At 38.3% G+C, this 19,926-nt stretch overlaps 1 protein-coding gene across 2 annotated transcripts in view; it reads right to left on the minus strand.

The window, feature by feature from the left end:
• The window catches only part of LOC149833107 (exocyst complex component SEC6-like), a 161,457-nt gene extending 143,988 nt beyond the window's left edge, over positions 1-17,469 (minus strand). For both annotated transcript variants that reach the window (XM_090014914.1, XM_090014913.1), the window contains exon 1: positions 17,327-17,469. The gene's annotated coding sequence lies outside the window, so the exon portion shown is untranslated. The remainder of the gene's footprint in view (positions 1-17,326) is intronic.
• Between the last annotated feature and the right edge of the window lie 2,457 nt (positions 17,470-19,926).

Below are 19,926 nucleotides of genomic sequence, written 5' to 3' on the forward strand. Positions count from 1 at the left end.
CATACTAGTGGGGGAAATTTAAGATGGCCAATTTTTTTCTCTGGGTTTTAAAGACCCCTTAGGGTTAGTTCCCTCATTTCACACCTTTAAGGGCTTGAGAGCATTTGGGGTCCAATTCTTGTGCGAGAGAGAGAGAGAGAGGGCTTTTATATTTTTCCTCCCCAAAAATGTCTTCCAACCTATTTTTCACTCAAAAAAGTGCATTGAGGTAAAAAAATCTATCTTTTTTTGTTTGTTGTTACATCTTTCTACCCATTATGCATGAGAGAGGATTGAGCTATTAAGGTAAAAAAATCATTGTTTTTCACTTGTTCTTGAGTTTTTTGAAGGAGGATGGCATCAAGAGACCCGACATGGCAATGGATCACTCAAATAGAGGAGAATGGAGATTGGTTTAACATTAGATCTATGTCACATAGGTGCAGGTGCGGATGAGGGTGCGGGTACGGGTGTGGATGCGGCGATGCGGCACTTTAAAAAAACTTGGGTGCGGGGGTGCGAAGAGGATATATATATATATATATATATATATATATATATATATATATATATATATATATATATATATATATAATTTTTAACAGTTTTAAGTTAACACTATGTGTATTTGTGTGCATTTATGTATTTATATATATATATATATATATGTATATATATAATAGATAAAAATTGACTTGATTATGGTTAACTGAATCTACTTTTGGATAGAAATGGACCTCAGTGTGGTTGACTTCACCTAACACAATGGAAGTTGTGTCCAAGTGTCGCACCCACCTGGGTGCAACACGGGTGTGGTGCCCTGTTAGAAGAGCCCGTGTGACATAGCATTAGATGCATTTTTTGTTACATGACATTTTTTGAACTGTGTTTTGGCCAAAACATCATTTAGCCGAGATACATAGTAACGTATCTCTCTGCACATTGAGAGTAGGGCCGGTAAACGAGCTGAATGAGTCGAGCTTGAAGTGTTCAAGCTTCGCACTTTTTTGTGGCAAGCCAAGTCGATCTCGAGCTCATAATGACCCTGAGTTAGAGCAAATGAGTTCAAGCTAGCTTTTTATTAAAAAAGAATACATTGTTTTAGAGCTAGAAGAAATAGGATTACAAAAAATACATATAAAATATATTTCTTACTACCTAACGAGCTTACACAAGTTGAGCCAAGTCGAGTACCTATTTTTCATATTCAGCTTGCCGAACCTATTTTACGAGTTTAAATAAGCTCTTTACGAGCTAAGCCATGAGTGGCTCAGCTTGTTTCCCAACCCTAATTAAAAGACCTAACAAAGAATCAAATGAGGCTATGCAACTAAGCCCACTTTGTGGCTGTTGAAAAGAAAAAGAGGTAGAGAGAGACGTCTTAATCTTGTATTAGGTCTAATCTCTACTTGTTTAAATAGAGATCAGTCATAAGAAAGAAATTACATATGGGTCCTTCATTATTTAGAGAATACCAAAAACAGGCTTAAGTAAAACTTTAAGAGGTCGACTTATTTTAACACTGCCCCTCAAGCTGGAGCATAAATATCAATCATGCTCAGCTTGCCGCAACATTTTGAGAAACTGGACCTAGCAAGAGGCTTTGTAAAAATATCTGCAACTTGATCCTCAGAGATTACATGCTTGGTAGATATATGTCCAGCTTGAACCATATCTCTTATGTAGTGGCAGTGAACTTCAATATGTTTTGTCCTCTCATGAAATACCAAATTATTTGCTATATATGTAGCCACCTTGTTATCACGCATCATCACCATAAGAGATGAAACCTTCACTTGAAGATCAGTCAATGCAGTTCGAACCCACATCAATTCAGCTGCAGTTTGGGTCATAGCCTTATATTCAGATTCGGCACTCGACCTAGCGACCACGGTTTGCTTCTTGCTTCTCCAAGAGATTAAGTTACCTCCCATAAATACACAGAATCCTGTGGTAGATTTTTATCCTCTACAGACCCAGCATAATCAGCATCAGAGTAAGCAATTACCTCCAGAGTACCCACTTCTTGAATAATAACCCTTTTTCAGGGAAAGATTTTAAATACCTGAGTATCATCATTGTAGCATTTCAGTGTAGCTCTATTGGTTTGTCCATGAATTGGCCAACCTTGCTTACAGCCAAAGCAATATCAGGTCTAGTCACTGTCACATACAATAACTTCCCTACCAACGAGCGATAACTCCTGCTATCAACGGGTTTTGACCCCTTGTCCAATAAATGAACTTTGTGATCCATGGGAATATTTGATGGTTTAGCTCCCAACATTATTGTCTCTTTTAATAGATCAAAAACATACTTTCGTTGAGACAAAATCACTCCTTCACTGCTCCTGGCTACTTCTATGCCCAGAAAGTATCTAAGTGGACCAAGGTCTTTGGTAACAAAATGTTTTTGAAGATGAGCCTTTGTAGCTGCAATCTCTTTCATGTTATCTCTTGTAAGGATGATGTCATCCACATATACCACCATAACGACTAGGCCTGAGTTAGTTTTCTTAATAAATAATGAGTGGTCTGACGTTGACCTATCAAAACCAAACTTTGACATCACATCAAACAACTTTTAAAACCATGCACGAGGATTTTGCTTCAGCCCATATATCGCCTTTCTTAATCTGCACACCTTCTGACACTCCCCCTCAACCTTGAACGCAGGAGGTTGTTGCATGTATACTGTCTCAGACAAATCCCCATATAAGAATGCATTCTTCACATCTAGTTGACACAAACTCCATCCATGGTGAACAGTTACCGAGAGAACAAGACGGATGGTGCCCATCCGCGCGACAGGAGAAAATGTCTCAAAGAAATCAACACCATATGTCTGAGTATAACCTTTAGCTACTAGCTTGGCCTTATATCTTTCAATTGAACCATCTGAGTTGTACTTAATGGTATATACCCATTTGCATCCAACGATGTCCACATCCATTGGGGGATCAACAAGATCCCATGTCTGTTGAGATAGTAAAGCATCCATTTCATCTTGCATAGCCTGCTTTCACTTGCTATCAAGAACGGTCGTTTGATAATTCAGAGGAATAGTTTCAGCAGATAAGGCTGAGATAAAAGCTTTCATCTGATTACCAATTCTGGCATCTGACACAAATTGAGACATAGGATATAAGGTACATTGTCGTGTCCCCTTTCGTAGAGCTATTGGCATGTTATCATCAACATGAATGTCATTGCTATCAGGAACACTTACCTCAGGAGAAGAAGATGATGGAGGCACTGGAGGAGGTGGAGCTTTACGTGCATACACCAATGGAGGATTGTGAAACCGTGAGGTAGGTGGAGTTGGATTCGGTAATGGGGGCACTGATTCCAAAGGAAAAGGAGGAACAGGAAGAGGAAAGGAGTCATCTTGATCAGTTTGCAACTGAGCACCAGTACAGGAATAATATGGAATAGACTCCAAGAAAGATACATCCGCACTAACATACTCCCGACGGGAAATCGGATCATAACATCGATACCCCTTCTGATTCTTTGGATAGCCTATAAACATACACTTAGTGGCTTGAGTGGCTAATTTATCACGGTCAGGTCTGAGTCTATGCACAAAACAAACACACGGCGAAAAAGAGAAGAGAGGTACATTAGGATACAGGATTTGCAAAGGAATTTGGTCTTCCACGGATGATAAAGGCATGTGGTTGATCAAATAACAAGTTGTGATAACTACATCACCCTATAAACATATACTTAGTGGCTTGAGTGGTTAATTTATCACGGTCAGGTCCGAGTCTATGCACAAAACAAACACACGGCGAAAAAGAGAAGAGAGGTACATTAGGATACAGGATTTGCAAAGGAATTTGGTCTTCCACGGATGATAAAGGCATGTGGTTGATCAAATAACAAGTTGTGATAACTGCATCACCCCAATATGTGAAAAGAAGTGTATCTCTTGTTATGGGTCACGGGTCAAGAGATCCAGACCCGTGATCATTGCCATTTCATTAATGGCACTGTGTAATTTATTCTCTTGTAATAAGGGTATTTTATTACCCTAATCTTTGTATTAGTATGTTATTATAAAGGGATTAGAATAGCAGCCGACCCATATAACTTTGGGCATCGGTTCTCTCTCTCTCTCTCTCTCTCTCTCTCTCTCTCTCTCTCTCTCTCTCTCTCTCTCTCTCTCAGCTTTCACGCGTGGAAGAATTCGAGCATTGCAAATCTTTCATGGTATCAGAGTCACGCTACAGCTGGAACTGGAATCGATCTCAAAGGTACGTCTGAAAGATCTGAACCCTATCGATTTTCTCTTCTAAGTCAAGAAAATTTTTTCTTCTGACTGTTTCCTCAATCTTGTCTGAATATTCATTCCTCAATTTTCTTCTCGATCAGATCTGACGTTAATCAAATCTGACGGTAATTAGATCTGACGTTAATCATATCTGTCTCACCTTATTTTTCTTTGCCTCATGATCTCGATCAGATCTGACGTTAATCAGATCTGATCAAACTTTTTTCTCTGATAAATCTAAGTCAACTCAATCCAGGTAATCGATCTCAAACCCTTCTCTCATTCTTCAATCTGTCGTCAACATATATTGTTTATTGTTTTCGATCAGAGCGTGATCTAATCACGTAATCGGGTTCTTATTTGATCCAGCCACATCCTTGATCAGATCTGACCAGGCTCAGACCTGACGTTACCCTCATTTCTACCATTTTATCTATTTTAGCTTGAAAGCACTGCGTCAACACCGAGTGTGAATTCCTATTCACATATTTATTTATTTATTTTGTGGTTTTCATATTCAGTATTCATTCTCTTCTGAAAATCAGAAATCTGATAGATATTCAATATATGTTTTAAATTAGACATTGATCTGAATTAGTTTCTGTAAAAAAAAGGGGGTTACATAAACTGTAGACAGATTGTGCTGGACACACTCTTAATATTGTGAAACATGGATTCACTTCCTACTCAGTCGGTTCTTTCTTCAAGCTGCCTCAGTCAACTCGTGTCTGAAAAATTAAACAATTCTAACTTCTTGACTTGGAAGAGGCAAATCATGACTTTCATTAGGAGTCAGGATCTTTCCGGACATCTGGATGGATCTGTTCCAGTTCCTCCTGAGTTCATATCACGAGAAGAAAGGGACAGCAAAGGAGCATCTACTACGATATATGTTAGAAATCCTGAATTTGTAGCTTGAATGAAAAGAGACCAAGCGCTAGTTGCTTATATTACATCTACACCGTCAGAAGAGGTGCTTGTAGCAATTCCAAATGACCGCACTGTCATGAACCTTTGGGACAGACTTGTTCAGACATACTCAGAGGCTTCTCAGGCCAGGATTATGTTTCTTAAAAGAGAAATTTAAATGTTAAGAAAGGATTTCATGACCATCATAGAATACTTGAACAAAATGAAGGTTATCACAGATCAACTAGCAGTTGTTGGATGTGCAGTAACTGATAAAGATTTGGTATAGCAAACTCTCAGTGGATTGGGATCCGACTATCATATGATTGTTACTTCCTTGTTATGTTTACCTGAGCTGCCCAACTTTGAAGATCTACGTGCAAAATTATTACAATATGAGATGAACCTAAAGGGATTTTCTGAAGAATCATCTATGCATACTGGGGCACAAGAAGTTCTTGCTACAGGGATTACTTATGCAGGAGGACGAGGAAGCTATGATATCAATGGAAAAGGAGGACAAGGGAGAAGTGGTCAAGGAGGCCGTGGATTATTGCCTACACCCAACACATACATTAATCCACAAAGACAGAGGTCAATTCATACTTGCTTTCTATGTAATAAAAAGGGGCATATCAAAGCTAACTGTTGGTTCAATCCCCAAAATAAAGGAAAATCGACACAAACTGAAGCAAAGAGAGGCACAGAAAGTACAAGGACCAGCGGAGAAGTAAAGGAGTTATTGTTGTCAGCTTTAGCAGGATTGAATCTGAAACAGAATGAGCAAGGTACTTGGTACGTGGACTCTGGCGCAGCGACTCACGTTACCGGTGATGTCGGTAAGCTCATAAACCTTGTTCCATTTGTAGAAGTAGTATAGTTACTGGGGATGGATCCCACCACTCTATTTCTCATATTGGAAACATCATTATACCCTTGTCAAAATCTTCTATCGACCTTTCAAAAGTTCTTTATGCTCTTAACATCAAGAAAAACATTGTTTCAGTTTCTAAACTTGTTGATGATATCAAACCCTTAGTTGAATTTACTCCCTCTTCTGTTCTTGTCAAGGACCTCTGCACGAAGGAGACGTTCGCTAGAGAAAAACGGCAAGGCAATATGTATATTTTTCAAGAAGATCCTTCAACACATATTCGCCCTGCAGACCCAAACTTGAAGCTCCACTCATCGTTGCCTTCTGAGAATTCTACATGTGTCTTTAGTGTCTCTGAAATCAATAAGTCAAATCTTTGGCATGGTCGTCTAGGTCATTGCAGTAGTAGTTTCATTGAAAAGCTTGTTTCAAATAACCTCATTCCCAAGTCAAGTTTAGGAATAAATATCAATGACAACAAATGTTCTAGTTGTCTCTTATGTAAGAGTCATGTCTTACCTTTTTATTTTATAAATAAAAGAGTTCAAGACCTTTTGAGATTATCTGTTCTGATGTTTAGGGACCTGCCCCAGTTGCTTCCATATCCGGAACTAGATATTATCTTATATTTGTTGACAGTTATTCTTAGATATTTTTCATGAAACACAAATCTGAGACTTTCAAGTTGTTCTGAAACTTCCATTCCTTTATCAAAAATCAATTTTCTGAAAACATCCTTAATTTTCAATGTGACGGAGGAGGTGAATTTTCTTCCATTGACTTTACTAACTTTCTTCAAAGTAATGGGATAAGGAGAAGGGTGTCTTGCCCACACACACCTCAGCAGAATGGGATTGCTGAAAGGAAGCATCGCCATATTGTTGAGAGTGCGATGAGCATGATGCATGATAGTAATCTTCCAATTACTTTATGGACAGAGGCCTTTCATTTTGTAGTTCATGTGATAAATCGATTGCCCATGACTATTTTGGAAAACAAGTCTCCTTACTTTTCTCTATTTGGTGCACATCCCAACTATCATGATTTGCGTGTGTTTGGTTGTTTATGCTATGTTCATGTTGATAGTTCAATGAGACATAAGTTTCAGAACAAGGCCCTGAAGTGCAGGTTTGTGGGTTATGTTGATGACTATAAAGGGTACAGGTGCTATGACCCGACGAGCAAGCGCATCAAAATATCAAGAAATGTCATCTTCGATGAATTGAATTTTGATTGTCGATATACTAGCTCTTCAGAATCAAATTCTAAAATTGAAACTTATTATCCTTGGCTGAATTATGAACTTTTTTCCGAAGCTAGTGATGCATGCCCCTCAAATTGTACTCAAAGGGATAAGAAATTTGTGTCTGCTGATGAGATGATTGCCCATGAAAACACAGACCCAACTTTGGATCCAGAAAGGTATAAAGGTCTTGTTTACACTCTACGAGAAAGAGAGTCGCCCACCATAGTTAATCCAGAAATGGACACATCCTCTACATCCAACATCGTTGATGCTAGAAGATCCACTCGTTCTCGTCATCCAATTGAAAGATGGGTCAGTTATGAAAATTTCTCATTAGATTTTCAACTCTTTCTAACAGCCTTGAGCAAAGAAGATGAACCCACAACGTTCTCCCAAGCATCAAATTCCAGAAGATGGATTGAAGCAATGAATGAGGAAATGGAAGCTCTACATTGAATTTTGATTGTCGATATACTAGCTCTTCAGAATCAAATTCTAAAATTGAAACTTATTATCCTTGGCTGAATTATGAACTTTTTTTCGAAGCTAGTGATGCATGCCCCTCAAATTGTACTCAAAAGGATAAGAAATTTGTGTCTGCTGATGAGATGATTGCCCATGAAAACACAGACCCAACTTTGGATCCAGAAAGGTATAAAGGTCTTGTTTACACTCGACAAGAAAGAGAGTCGCCCACCATAGTTAATCCAGAAATGGACACATCCTCTACATCCAACATCGTTGATGCTAGAAGATCCACTCGTTCTCGTCATCCAATTGAAAGATGGGTCAGTTATGAAAATTTCTCATTAGATTTTCAACTCTTTCTAACAGCCTTGAGCAAAGAAGATGAACCCACAACGTTCTCCCAAGCATCAAATTCCAGAAGATGGATTGAAGCAATGAATGAGGAAATGGAAACTCTACATTGAATTTTGATTGTCGATATACTAGCTCTTTAGAATCAAATTCTAAAATTGAAACTTATTATCCTTGGCTGAATTATGAACTTTTTTCCGAAGCTAGTGATGCATGCCCCTCAAATTGTACTCAAAAGGATAAGAAATTTGTGTCTGCTGATGAGATGATTGCCCATGAAAACACAGACCCAACTTTGGATCCAGAAAGGTATAAAGGTCTTGTTTACACTCGACGAGAAAGAGAGTCGCCCACCATAGTTAATCCAGAAATGGACACATCCTCTACATCCAACATCGTTGATGCTAGAAGATCCACTCGTTCTCGTTATCCAATTGAAAGATGGGTCAGTTATGAAAATTTCTCATTAGATTTTCAACTCTTTCTAACAGCCTTGAGCAAAGAAGATGAACCCACAACGTTCTCCCAAGCATCAAATTCCAGAAGATGGATTGAAGCAATGAATGAGGAAATGGAAGCTCTACATGAATGTGGTAAGTAGGATGTTGTACCAAGACCACCTGACAGAAATATTGTTGGTTCGAAATGGGTGTACAAAATAAAGTATAAACCATATGGGACTATAGAGTGATACAAGGCGAGACTTGTAGCCAAAGGTTTTACACAGGAGCAAGGACAGGACTATGATGAAACCTTTAGTCCAGTGGTGAAAATGGGGACAATCAGAGTCATACTTTCTTTAGCTATTGAACATCAATGGACTACTAGCCAACTTGATGTGAAGAATGCCTTTCTTCATGAAAATTTGATAGAGGAAGTATACATGGAACAACCCACAGGTTACGCAGAAGGCAATCATACAAAATATGTATGCAGACTAAAAAGGGCGATATATGGATTGAAGCAGGCATCTCGATCTTGGTTCGATAGTTTTTCTCTTCAAATACAAAAATATGGTTTTAAGAAATCTCTTCTTGACCACTCCTTATTTATATTTAAGAACCAAGACACAATTACTCTGTTGTTGATATATGTAGATGATATTATCATCACTGGTAATTCCAATGAGCACATTGAAGAAGTCAAACATCTCTTGAATCAGAGGTTCAAAATGAAGGACCTTGGCAAACTACAATACTTTCTTGGAGTTGAAGTCGACAGTACCCCTAAAGAGATGACTCTCACTCAACATAAGTATACCATTGATGTTCTCAATAAAGCAGGTATAAAAGACTGCAAGCCCTAGGGAACTCCTAGCGTTCTTCACCAAAGGCTTAGCTCTCAAGATGGAGATCCATATGAAAATCACACACAGTATCGTAGCATAGTGGGTATGTTACAATACCTCACTTTTACTCGCCCTGATATAGTTTACTCTATGAATCAAGTATCTCGGTTTATGCATGCACCATGTGAAGGGCATATGGAAGCGGTTAAACGGATACTTCGATATCTGAAGGGAACGGTTGGGGATGGCCCTTTATATAAGAGAAAGACCAATGGGCAAAATGCACATGAGATCACTGTCTATTCTGATGCGGACTGGGCGAGAGATCCAGATGAACGCAAATCAGTATCCGGCTATTGTGTGTTTGTTGGGATGAATTTGGTTTCTTGGAGTAGTAAGAAACAAAAGGTTGTTGTCAGATCCAGTACAGAGGCTGAATACAGGTCAATGGCAGCCGCCACTGCTGAAGCTACTTGGATTAGACATTTACTGATAAAAGTAGGAGAATCGATCTCTTGATCACTTCTTTTGTGTGACAACCAAAGTGCCATTAGTATGTCTTTTAATCCAATCCATCACAGTCGTGCCAAACATATTGAAATAGATCAGCATTTTGTGAGACAAAAAGTAGAAGAGAAAGAGATTGAGCCCGAATTTGTACGAACTACAGATCAAGTGGCGGATATTTTTACAAAAGACAGATTTTGGATGTTAAAAGGCAAGTTGTTCATGGTTCAAGACCATGCACAACTTGAAGGAGGGTGAAAAGAAGTGTATCTCTTGTTACGGGTTACGGGTCACGGGTCAGGAGATCCAGACCTGTGATCATTGCCATTCATTAATGGCACTGTGTAATTTATTCTCTTGTAATAAGGGTATTTTAGTACCCTAATCTTTGTATTAGTATGTTATTATAAAGGGATTAGAATAGCAGTCGTCCCATATAATTTTGGGCATCGGCTCTCTCTCTCTCTCTCTCTCTCTCTCTCTCTCTCTCTCTCTCTCTCTCTCTCTCTCTCTCTGTTTCTCAGCTCTCACGCGTGGAAGAATTCGAGCATTGCAAATCTTTCAATATGAAGCAGTAACATTGGATTGAATCATAAGGGTGCGGGCTACATCAAGGAGGTGCATGTGTTTTCGCTCAGTCACCCCATTTTGTTCGAAAGTATAGGCACAAGAGGTTTGGGGTTGAATGTCATGGTCTCGATAAAATTGCAATAGTGCTTTGGTTTTAAACTCAAGGGCATTATTAGTGCGAATAATCTTGACAACAGATTCAAACTGAGTCTTTATTTCAATAACTAATGACTTGAGGATACTAGGAACTTCAAATCTTTCTTTTATTAAGAACACCCAGGACAACTTAGAAAAATCATCATCAATAACAAGGTAATAACGACATTGGGTCCTGGTAGGAATCTTACTGGGACTCCATGCATCCGCATGAAGAAGTTCAAAGACCTTATGACTGGACTGACTCTGACTAGAAAGAAACGAACTTCGATGATGCTTGTCCAACTGACATGCTTCACACTGGAATGATGTAGTAGACGGAATTTGAGGAATGATACGACGAAGCTTCGACAATGAAGGATGTCCGAGACGACGATGCCACTGAACAGGACTCGAGGAAGAATCAACTGCAGCACAAATGATTCCCACAGGGTGATGTAGATAGTAGACTCTATTTTCTTCATAGCCTCCACCAATCTTCTTCCCCATCAGCAAATCCTGAAAATGACAGCACACAGGATCAAATATCACTCTACAATTTAGCTCTTTTGTAAGGCAACTCACTTATAATAAACTTTGAGGAAATGAAGGAGCATGAAGGATATTTTTCAACTGCAAAGAAGAGGATATAGAGACATTTCCCTGACCAATAACCAGGGAGGAACTACCATCAGCTAATGAGACTCCCCGATGTGCAGTAATAGCTTTTAGATCTAAAAATTTTTTATAGTTTCCACATAGATGTCTAGATGCACCAGAGTCAATAATTCACTTACTATCATGAAGGGAAAGATGGTCTCCAGTAGAGTAGGCCACACAAGCAACAGGAGAAGAGGAACTTGAAGGATGAAGAGAAACCAGCTCCGCATATTCAGCACGGCTAAGAGTGATAGATTCACTAGGAAAATTGATTTCATGCTCCACTTCTAGTTTTGTAACATTAGCTTTTGGAACATTCGGCTTCAATGGAGAAAATGCAGGCCGTCCATGTTTATCCCAGCAGTGATCTTCTAAATGTCCTTATTTTCCACAATAGGTACATTGGAGTTTGCCTCTACCTCTCATACCTCTTCCACGACCTCTGCCTCTAACATGCATAGTATTTTCTCGTCTATAACTAGATGGTACAGGTAAAGCAGATGACTGAGATGCAGGTTGAGATTGTGGAAGAGAGATGGCAAGTCTACTCAATCGATTGTATGCATCAGCAAGAGTAGGAACATTTGACCCAGTCAACATTTGAACTTTTGCAACTGAGAATTCTGATGATAGACCTGTGAGGAAACGAGCAACCATGGTTTGTTCTTGATGATCCTTCTGTTTTGAGAAGCACAAAGGCCTATGAGTATTCAGTCTTTCAAAGGTTGTCTTGACCGAGGCATAGTACTGGGCTAATGATTGGTCATCTTGCTTTAGATTATATATTTTATGTTCAACTTGTAGAATACGACTCACAATTCGTCTCTTGAGAGTATGTATCATGAAAAGTGTCACACATCTGTATAGCCGTATTGTAATAAATTAAGCCCTCTGTAATATGAGATTCAATGTTATTCATGATCCATGACATAACAATGTCATTATCTTCGTCCCAAGTATTATATTTTCATGTTTTATCATTAGGTTCAGATTCCAATAGAATATGCTTTCTACGATGTCCAGACACGGACATCATAAAAGTTCTGGACCACCTTGCATAGTTAGTTTCATTTAATTTCACAGAAGAACCATAGGAGAAGGGATTGGCAAAGGCTTTATATTCCCCAATAGCTTCATTCTTATAATCAGATTTTTTAGCATCACCCATAATGAATAACATGAACTAAGGAGCCACAACCACTAACGTTGCTGCAGTAAATGTCCACGTGCACACAAAAACAACTTGTCACAGTTCGTAAATGAACTGCTCCACAATGAACCGATCCACTATAGTGATTTGCCTTCACCACAACACCCAGATCTGTGATTAGATCTGAACATACGATCAGATCCAAAGAAATATGCAGATCTACGACTATAAGAGTTCCTGTTTTTTTTTTATAGCCAGAACATAAAAATAATGGCGATATAAGATTTTTTAATCTTCACAGCAGCCTGAACAAACGATCAGATCCAAAAGAATATGCAGATCCAAAACAAAACGACGATATAAGCTTCACAGCAACCTGAACAAACGATCAGATCCAAAAGAATATGTTGGTCCACGACATATGATCAGATCGACTTATTTTACGACAACCAGAACAACAAAACACACGAAAAAACTGACCCACGACAAATCTGGTCGTCACCCACATCCACGACAAAAACAGGTCGCCACCCACTTCACTACAACATTACTGCACCGTACCTATATCCACCAGATTTGATCCACCGAAAACCATACTTCCACCTCGACTTTTAGATATGATTACAGATCTCAGTCATGACTTGTCAGACTGCAGATCTGTTATCAGATCTATACCACTTGATTCCAAAAAAAAAAAATCGAACACACTTAGGTCTGGTCCCCTTTACACGATCTGGTACCCTTCACGCACGCTTTAGCGCAGACCCAGAAGTCACGCCCCTTCACGTGATCTGGTACTCTTCACGCACGCTTTAGCGCAGACCCCGAAGTCACACCCCAAAGGTCAATGGCTCTGATACCATGTTGAAAAGAAAGATGGCTCTGATACCATGTTGAAAAGAAAAAGAGGTAGAGAGAGACGTCTTAATCTTGTATTAGGTCTAATCTCTACTTGTTTAAATAGAGATCAGCCATAAGAAAGAAATTACATATGGGTCCCTCATTATTTAGAGAATACCAAAAACAGACTTCAGTAAAACTTTAATAAGAAAAACTTTAAGAGGTTGACTTATTTTAACAGTGGTCATGGTGAAAGTTGTGTTTAGTTCGATCCATCAAGGCATATGGACTTGTTTAGTCTTCAAGAGATTTGTTATTGATCATGGTCAACGAACCTTTAGGGAGTGTTTGAAGTTTGAACACCTATATGGATATGTAAAGAGATCCACAAACATGTTGGACCAAGGTGTTGGGTGCATGCTTCGGTAACCGTGTTGGATCCAAGTATTGGATCCATATTGTGGTCATAAAACCCCACCATGTCACATGGACACGGCTGACCACCACCCACACCCGTGTTGACACGCCTGGGTACAGGTACCGGATGCAGCATGCGTACGGATGGGTCAGTTTGGATCTGGTCCAACAAAGACCCGGCCTAAAAAAACCATCCCAAAAACCCAGAACTTTTTTTTTGGCTTTTTTGACCTTGGGTCAAAGGGCCTTGACCCATAAGTCCTCCTGAGCCCTTGAGAGAGAAGAAGAAGAAGAAGAAAGAAGGAAGAAGAAGGTGAGAGAGAGGAAGAACGGGAGAAGTACCTTTTCCGCTTCTTCTTCTCCTCCTATTTCAGACTCCTCTCTTCCGCCTTCTTCATTTTCAGACCCAGAGAGAGAGGCGGTGGGACAAATGGGTTCATTCCCCCCTCTCCCTCTTCTTTTTCTATACCCCACCTCCCGTCCCCTTTTTTATTTTTTAAAATATTATCATTTTACATTTCCTACCCCTTCTTTATTGAAAATATCAGGCAAACCTTTCGTTTATCAAAAACATCAGTCTACCCCTTGCATTTACTAAAAACATCAATAAAATTAGTATTTTATATTTACAAACATGGATCTTGGACTGAAGCCCATAGAACCATTTCTCACACATACTATATATATATATATATATATATACATATATATATATAGCTGTGTGCCCGTACCTGCATTTTTTGAAAGTGTTGTGTTGTACCTCCGTTCCCGTACCCGTACCCATGTGACATTGAAACCCCAACAGCCGATAAAATGATGGGCCCATTAAGTGTGATTTATGTGATGTATGGAGGTTATAAACTCCATGTTAATGTGAATTAGCAGCTGTATGTACAACCTATATACATGGTTATGGAGGGAGTTATTGAATTAATGCAGCATTATTCTGCGGGTTAGTGGCGAAACAAATTCAATCCTACATGGTAGCCTATATATATGTAGCATGGCAAGGGATATAGACCAAGGAATGTGGTGTAAGGGATGATTGAGGAAACCCCACTTGGAGAAGAGTTGGGATAGCTTAGTCGGTTAGAACATGTGTCTTCACAAGGTCGGAGGTTGAAGCCCTCCTTCTAGTATACATGCCTCACGATTCAGTGACTCCAATCAAAACCAGGTTTAAGAAACTTATTGGTTCCAGCATTGGTGTCAGAGATAGAAAAGGCTCATCTCCAACTCCTCTACAGCTAACAAATAACTTGAGGGTGTTTGAGTATCATGTCGTCTATCTTAAACGTGTTGAAATGCTGACACTAAAAGAATATGCTTTGTATTTTTATGCATCTAATTGTAGCAGATTATTTTGTTCAGTTACTCCAGTAGAAGGTTTTTTCTTGTTTTTTTGTTTGATTGGAGCATGTGAATGTATAGACGTGGGATGTGTGTGGTTGGTTGACTAGGTTGTTTGTTTGTTTTGAATGTTTTGTTATGAGTTACAACTGAAGGCTGCTGCTTTTATCTGAATACTGAAGGTTGTAGAGACTTTTGTCCTATATCTGATGGGTCTAGTAATAATGTCTGGACATTCTAGATATTGAATTTGTTATTTCTTGTGATTCAGAGTAAATGTAACTACTTTATTATTCTGTTTGGTGGAATAATAAGGAATATAATTTGCTTTGCATGTTCATGTACCATTGGAAGTTTATTGTTATCAACCTTTAGTTTTTAGATATGTAACTTCTTCAATAATTCCCTTAGTTATGATCATTCAATAATTCCCATATCTGCATAATAGAGCGAAAAAATACATTCTTGATTTTGCTTGTTACCAATGTGGTAATTTCACAATGTCTCCCTCGAGTTACTCTTTGCCTATGGAATGCTCAATCAGTTAACGTTGAAGTTTTACTATATACATCTCAAGCGGGTAAGGTTTTGACAGATAAGAGAACAGAGATTTTTTTATGGTCATTCGTGTGTATGTTGCTAACCCTTATATTGATTGCAGCTCACCTTACAACATCTTGAGGACTTTTTATGGCTCATGATTGGAGATTGGAATGTGACTGGGTCTTTGGAGGAGCAATGGGGCATGCAACATGAACATGTCAGAATCTTTGAGTTTGATAATACCTTGGAGAGCTTCGGGCTCCTAGATGAGAAAACCGACAACTTAATATACATGGCATAATAATCAACAAGGGTCCTTTTTCCGCATGAGTAGAATTGGTAGTGTGGTTCTTAACGATCTCTGGCTAATTATTTTCCTCATTCACAGTGGAGCATATTGCCGGAAATGGTATCTAATCATAATGCTTTAAGTCTTGTTTCTCAACCTACTTTCTGTTTTTCTTCCAGTTTCAAACTTTTTAGGTTATGGGCCTAAAGATCATTGTTGTGAATTGGTACTGACAGATTGGACTTTGCATTGAAATCCCGCTTGGAGGCTGCAAGCATGCCTCAAGCAATGGAACAAGCATTCAATATGGGATATCCCAAGCATGTGTCAGAGATTTTGAAGAAACTTGAGGACCTTTAACCTAGAGTTGGTTAAGGCCATCATGACGCTTTAGAAAAGGATGTCCAACTACGAGATGGGCTGCAGTCCTTACTAGAAATGAGGAAACCTTGTGGGAGGAAAAATCACCATGTTGTTGGTTAAAGGATGGCGACAACAAAACATCCTTATTGCCATGATAAAGGCAATCCTAAACCCATAAAAACATATTTGAAGAATTCAGAAGCAACTGTCTGCATGGATCCAATTCACATGTAAGTAAAAGGAAATTTCATTTTTGAAGTTTCTCTTACCAGAAGTGGCTATAACCAATGTGAAGCATATAATAAATGTAAAGCAAAGATAATTTACTCGCAAATCAGAGTTTCAGACTCATTTGTTTAACATATTCTCAAAGGATATATTTCAAACATATATACATTTATGGCTTCTAACAAATAACAAGAAGAAAAACTGTCACCTCTGCATAACATTGAAATTCCATCAGCAACTGAAAATGTGAGAAATACGCTGTGCAAAAAAATCTAAATTCTAACATCATTCATTAATCATTAACAGGCAGCGACTAACAAGTAAGAACAAATTAAAAAATTTGATTTATAAACAAATTTACTAGATATTTGGAAAGCCCCATCAAGCCATCACCGATTCAGCATTCATCCATGCCCAAAATCGGAACGCTAAAAATCCAAACCCCAAAGAAATGTTTTTCATACCCCGATTTAGTCTCTGCATACCGCACTAGACAACTAAAAACCCCAAAAAAGATCGCCATCTAAAACTAAACTAGGGTTCTTTTTCAAAGATCCAACCCGCCGCCTCCCTCTTTTGGGTCCTCATAGACAGAGAGAGTGAGTAAGATTTACCATCAAGCCATCATTTATTCAAAATTCAACCATTCCTAAAATCAAATGCCCTAAAATGGAAACCCTATAAATCGGGAATGACAGAAGGACTGAGAAAGATTCACCATCAATCCATCATTGATTCAACATTCAACCATGCTCATTGCCCAAAATCAAAAGCCCTAAAATCGGTAAAGACAGAGAGAGAATGAGAAAGAGGGAGAAAGAGAGACTGCTCTGAGCCAAAGAGACTTGAAGCATTCCAGTCTTCCCAGAGAGAGAGAGGGATACCTGTTACCTGTAGAACCGCCGTCCGCCCACCAACGTCTTTGGTATTGATTCCGATCGGATTCCCACCACCGTCGCCGGGATTGTCGTCGTCGTCTCGCTGTCGTCGTCTGCTAGAGAAGAGGCCGAGGGAGGCAGAGAGCGCTAGGATGGTTTTGGCACCCTGGCCTTAAATGGACCTATTCTACCAGGTTGAATCGGTTTCATTACGTGGATGAATCGGTTTTTGATTAATTTAGTTTTTAGATTATTTATAACATTTATTTGCTTATTTGATTGTTTAGGCATTAAATGCATATGTATAATTTAAATTAGACCCTATAAGTCATTATTTACTTTTTCTACACGTTCACAAATTCTTGAATTTTTAGGAAAATCAAATATTTCATAAGGCTAAATGAAAATTATTCGATTCAATCTTGAATTGGCTAATCCTCTGAAACATTTTGAAAAATAGATTAGCTTAAACATCGATTGTGACACATTGCTTTTTAGTATTTACTTTTTCAAGTCACTAATTAATAATTAAAACTAAATTAATTGTTTTAATAAAATATATTTGGCACGTAACACCTATGTCACAGGGGCACGCCATTTTGGTGGTGTGTCCCCAGGGACACGAGCGGACACGTGGACATGAACACAGACATGTACGTATGATATTTTAATATTATTTATTATTTTAAGTATTTTTTATAAAAATGAATTTTTAACATTAAAATAAAAAAATCATTGATTAAAAATTTTAAAAATTATGTGTCCTATAGTTCTATTTTCCCAAAAAAAAAAGTCGAACTTACCAGTCGAACCTCGACCACCCATCCTCGTGTCAATGTGTCTTTGTATTATTCTAGATGTTGAACAATAAGTTTGAGTTTTCCACTTTTAGAAATGTGCTGGAATTTGTACTAAAATTGGGTGAGTTTACGTATATATAGTTGGACCCAAAATATGGATCAAATTCCATATTTAAAGTTCAACTTTGACTGTTATTTTGGATTTAAGCTCATACCTAATCTGATTATAGTTTGATTTCAAGTTTAAGTCTAGTATTGGGTCCATTCAAAATATAAGTCTAAATGTGAAATCTAAGTCCAATAATGGGTAGTATATTAAAATTAAAAGTCCATCAAGTCCAAAAAGTATTGAAAAATCATTATTTGAATCTGATTCAAGTCCAACTCCAAAAACGTTCATGTTCATAACCAAATATCGAAAGGTGGATTAAAATCTAGATGTACATCAACGGCTTCTATTTTAGTTTGAAATGGTTTTTTTAATATTCACAAGAAACCTCAGACATGATTTAGTTTTGACAATAACATCGATGGTACGTGCTTTAGACGCTATTTTTTGTTTTGGCAGAGACTAGAGAGACATGTCAAACGCGGCTAATTTACTAGTTAAATATATCAAACATGGCCACTTGATTTTTTCTTGATGATTTTACCTTTTTTTAACCTAAAAAATTAGATGCCTTGGTTGAACCACTTGTCTAAGTTGACCATTGAGAAAAAACACTAGTCATGTAAGTGTCACCTGAAAAAATCAGTTGTCATATAAATTGCCGCCTGAAAAAACCGGGCACCATGTCTCTTGAAAAATTGGATGCTAAGGTATGTTTGGTTGAGTCTCATGAGATAAATGAGATTCTGGATCTCATTAGAACGGATAACCCAACAAAAAACTTTGTTAGCTATGATAATAAAATATGATTCAGTTTCTATCAACACGTGAGATTTGTTCACGTGTGATTTTGGGTCGTATGATTCAAAAATCAGGATTGGAGTTACCCCTGCAAAAAGAAATGTGAACGTTGGCACGCCCCCAACATCTTTATTCTTTTTCTTTTTCTTTTTTGGCATAAAAGGTTGTAGCGGGTTGGGGTTTTCAATCCAACCAGGTAGCAGCAGATGTTAATGGTGACGTTCCAGGCGGAGATCATCTTAGTTACCCGCCGGTTGATGAATATCCTTATTAACTTGGCCTTGCACACCGATCCAACTCGTGACATATTGAACCACACACACATGGTTAATAGCCTTTATCTCGGGCTCAAGCATTGCCTCTTTTAGGCACAACTCGGGTTTCACATAACCCATAAGCTTCATTTTGAGTTTTCAAATGTGTATGTATCATCCAAGTCTAACAACACAAACATAACATTTAATCATAACACAAAGGGTTTTAGTCAAAGATGAGGAGATTAAGGAGAGATTGAAAGATTATTTTGATAAGCTATTTAATGATAGCCATGCTCAAGATCTTGGCGACTTCTCCATTCCTATTCATGAGATAAATCGTGATTTAATGCGCAAGATTCAAAAGAAAAAAAATTGCAAAGGCTTTGAAGAAAATGAAATCAAGAAGGGCAGTTGGCCCATATGGTATACCTATCGAGGCTTGAAAATGCTTGGGAGAGAAAGGTTTAGAATGGTTGACAAATCTTTTTAACTTGATTTGGTGAACAAATAAGATGCCTAATGAGTGGAGGAAGAGTACTTTGGTGCCTTTATATAAGAATAAGGGTGATATACAAGATTGCACAAACTATCATGTTATAAAACTCATGAGTCATACTATGAAACTTTGGGAGAGGGTAA

This window comes from Nuphar pumila, chromosome 7 (genome assembly GCF_984573655.1).
Source record: "Nuphar pumila chromosome 7, dmNupPumi1.hap1.1, whole genome shotgun sequence".
NCBI lineage: Eukaryota > Viridiplantae > Streptophyta > Magnoliopsida > Nymphaeales > Nymphaeaceae > Nuphar > Nuphar pumila.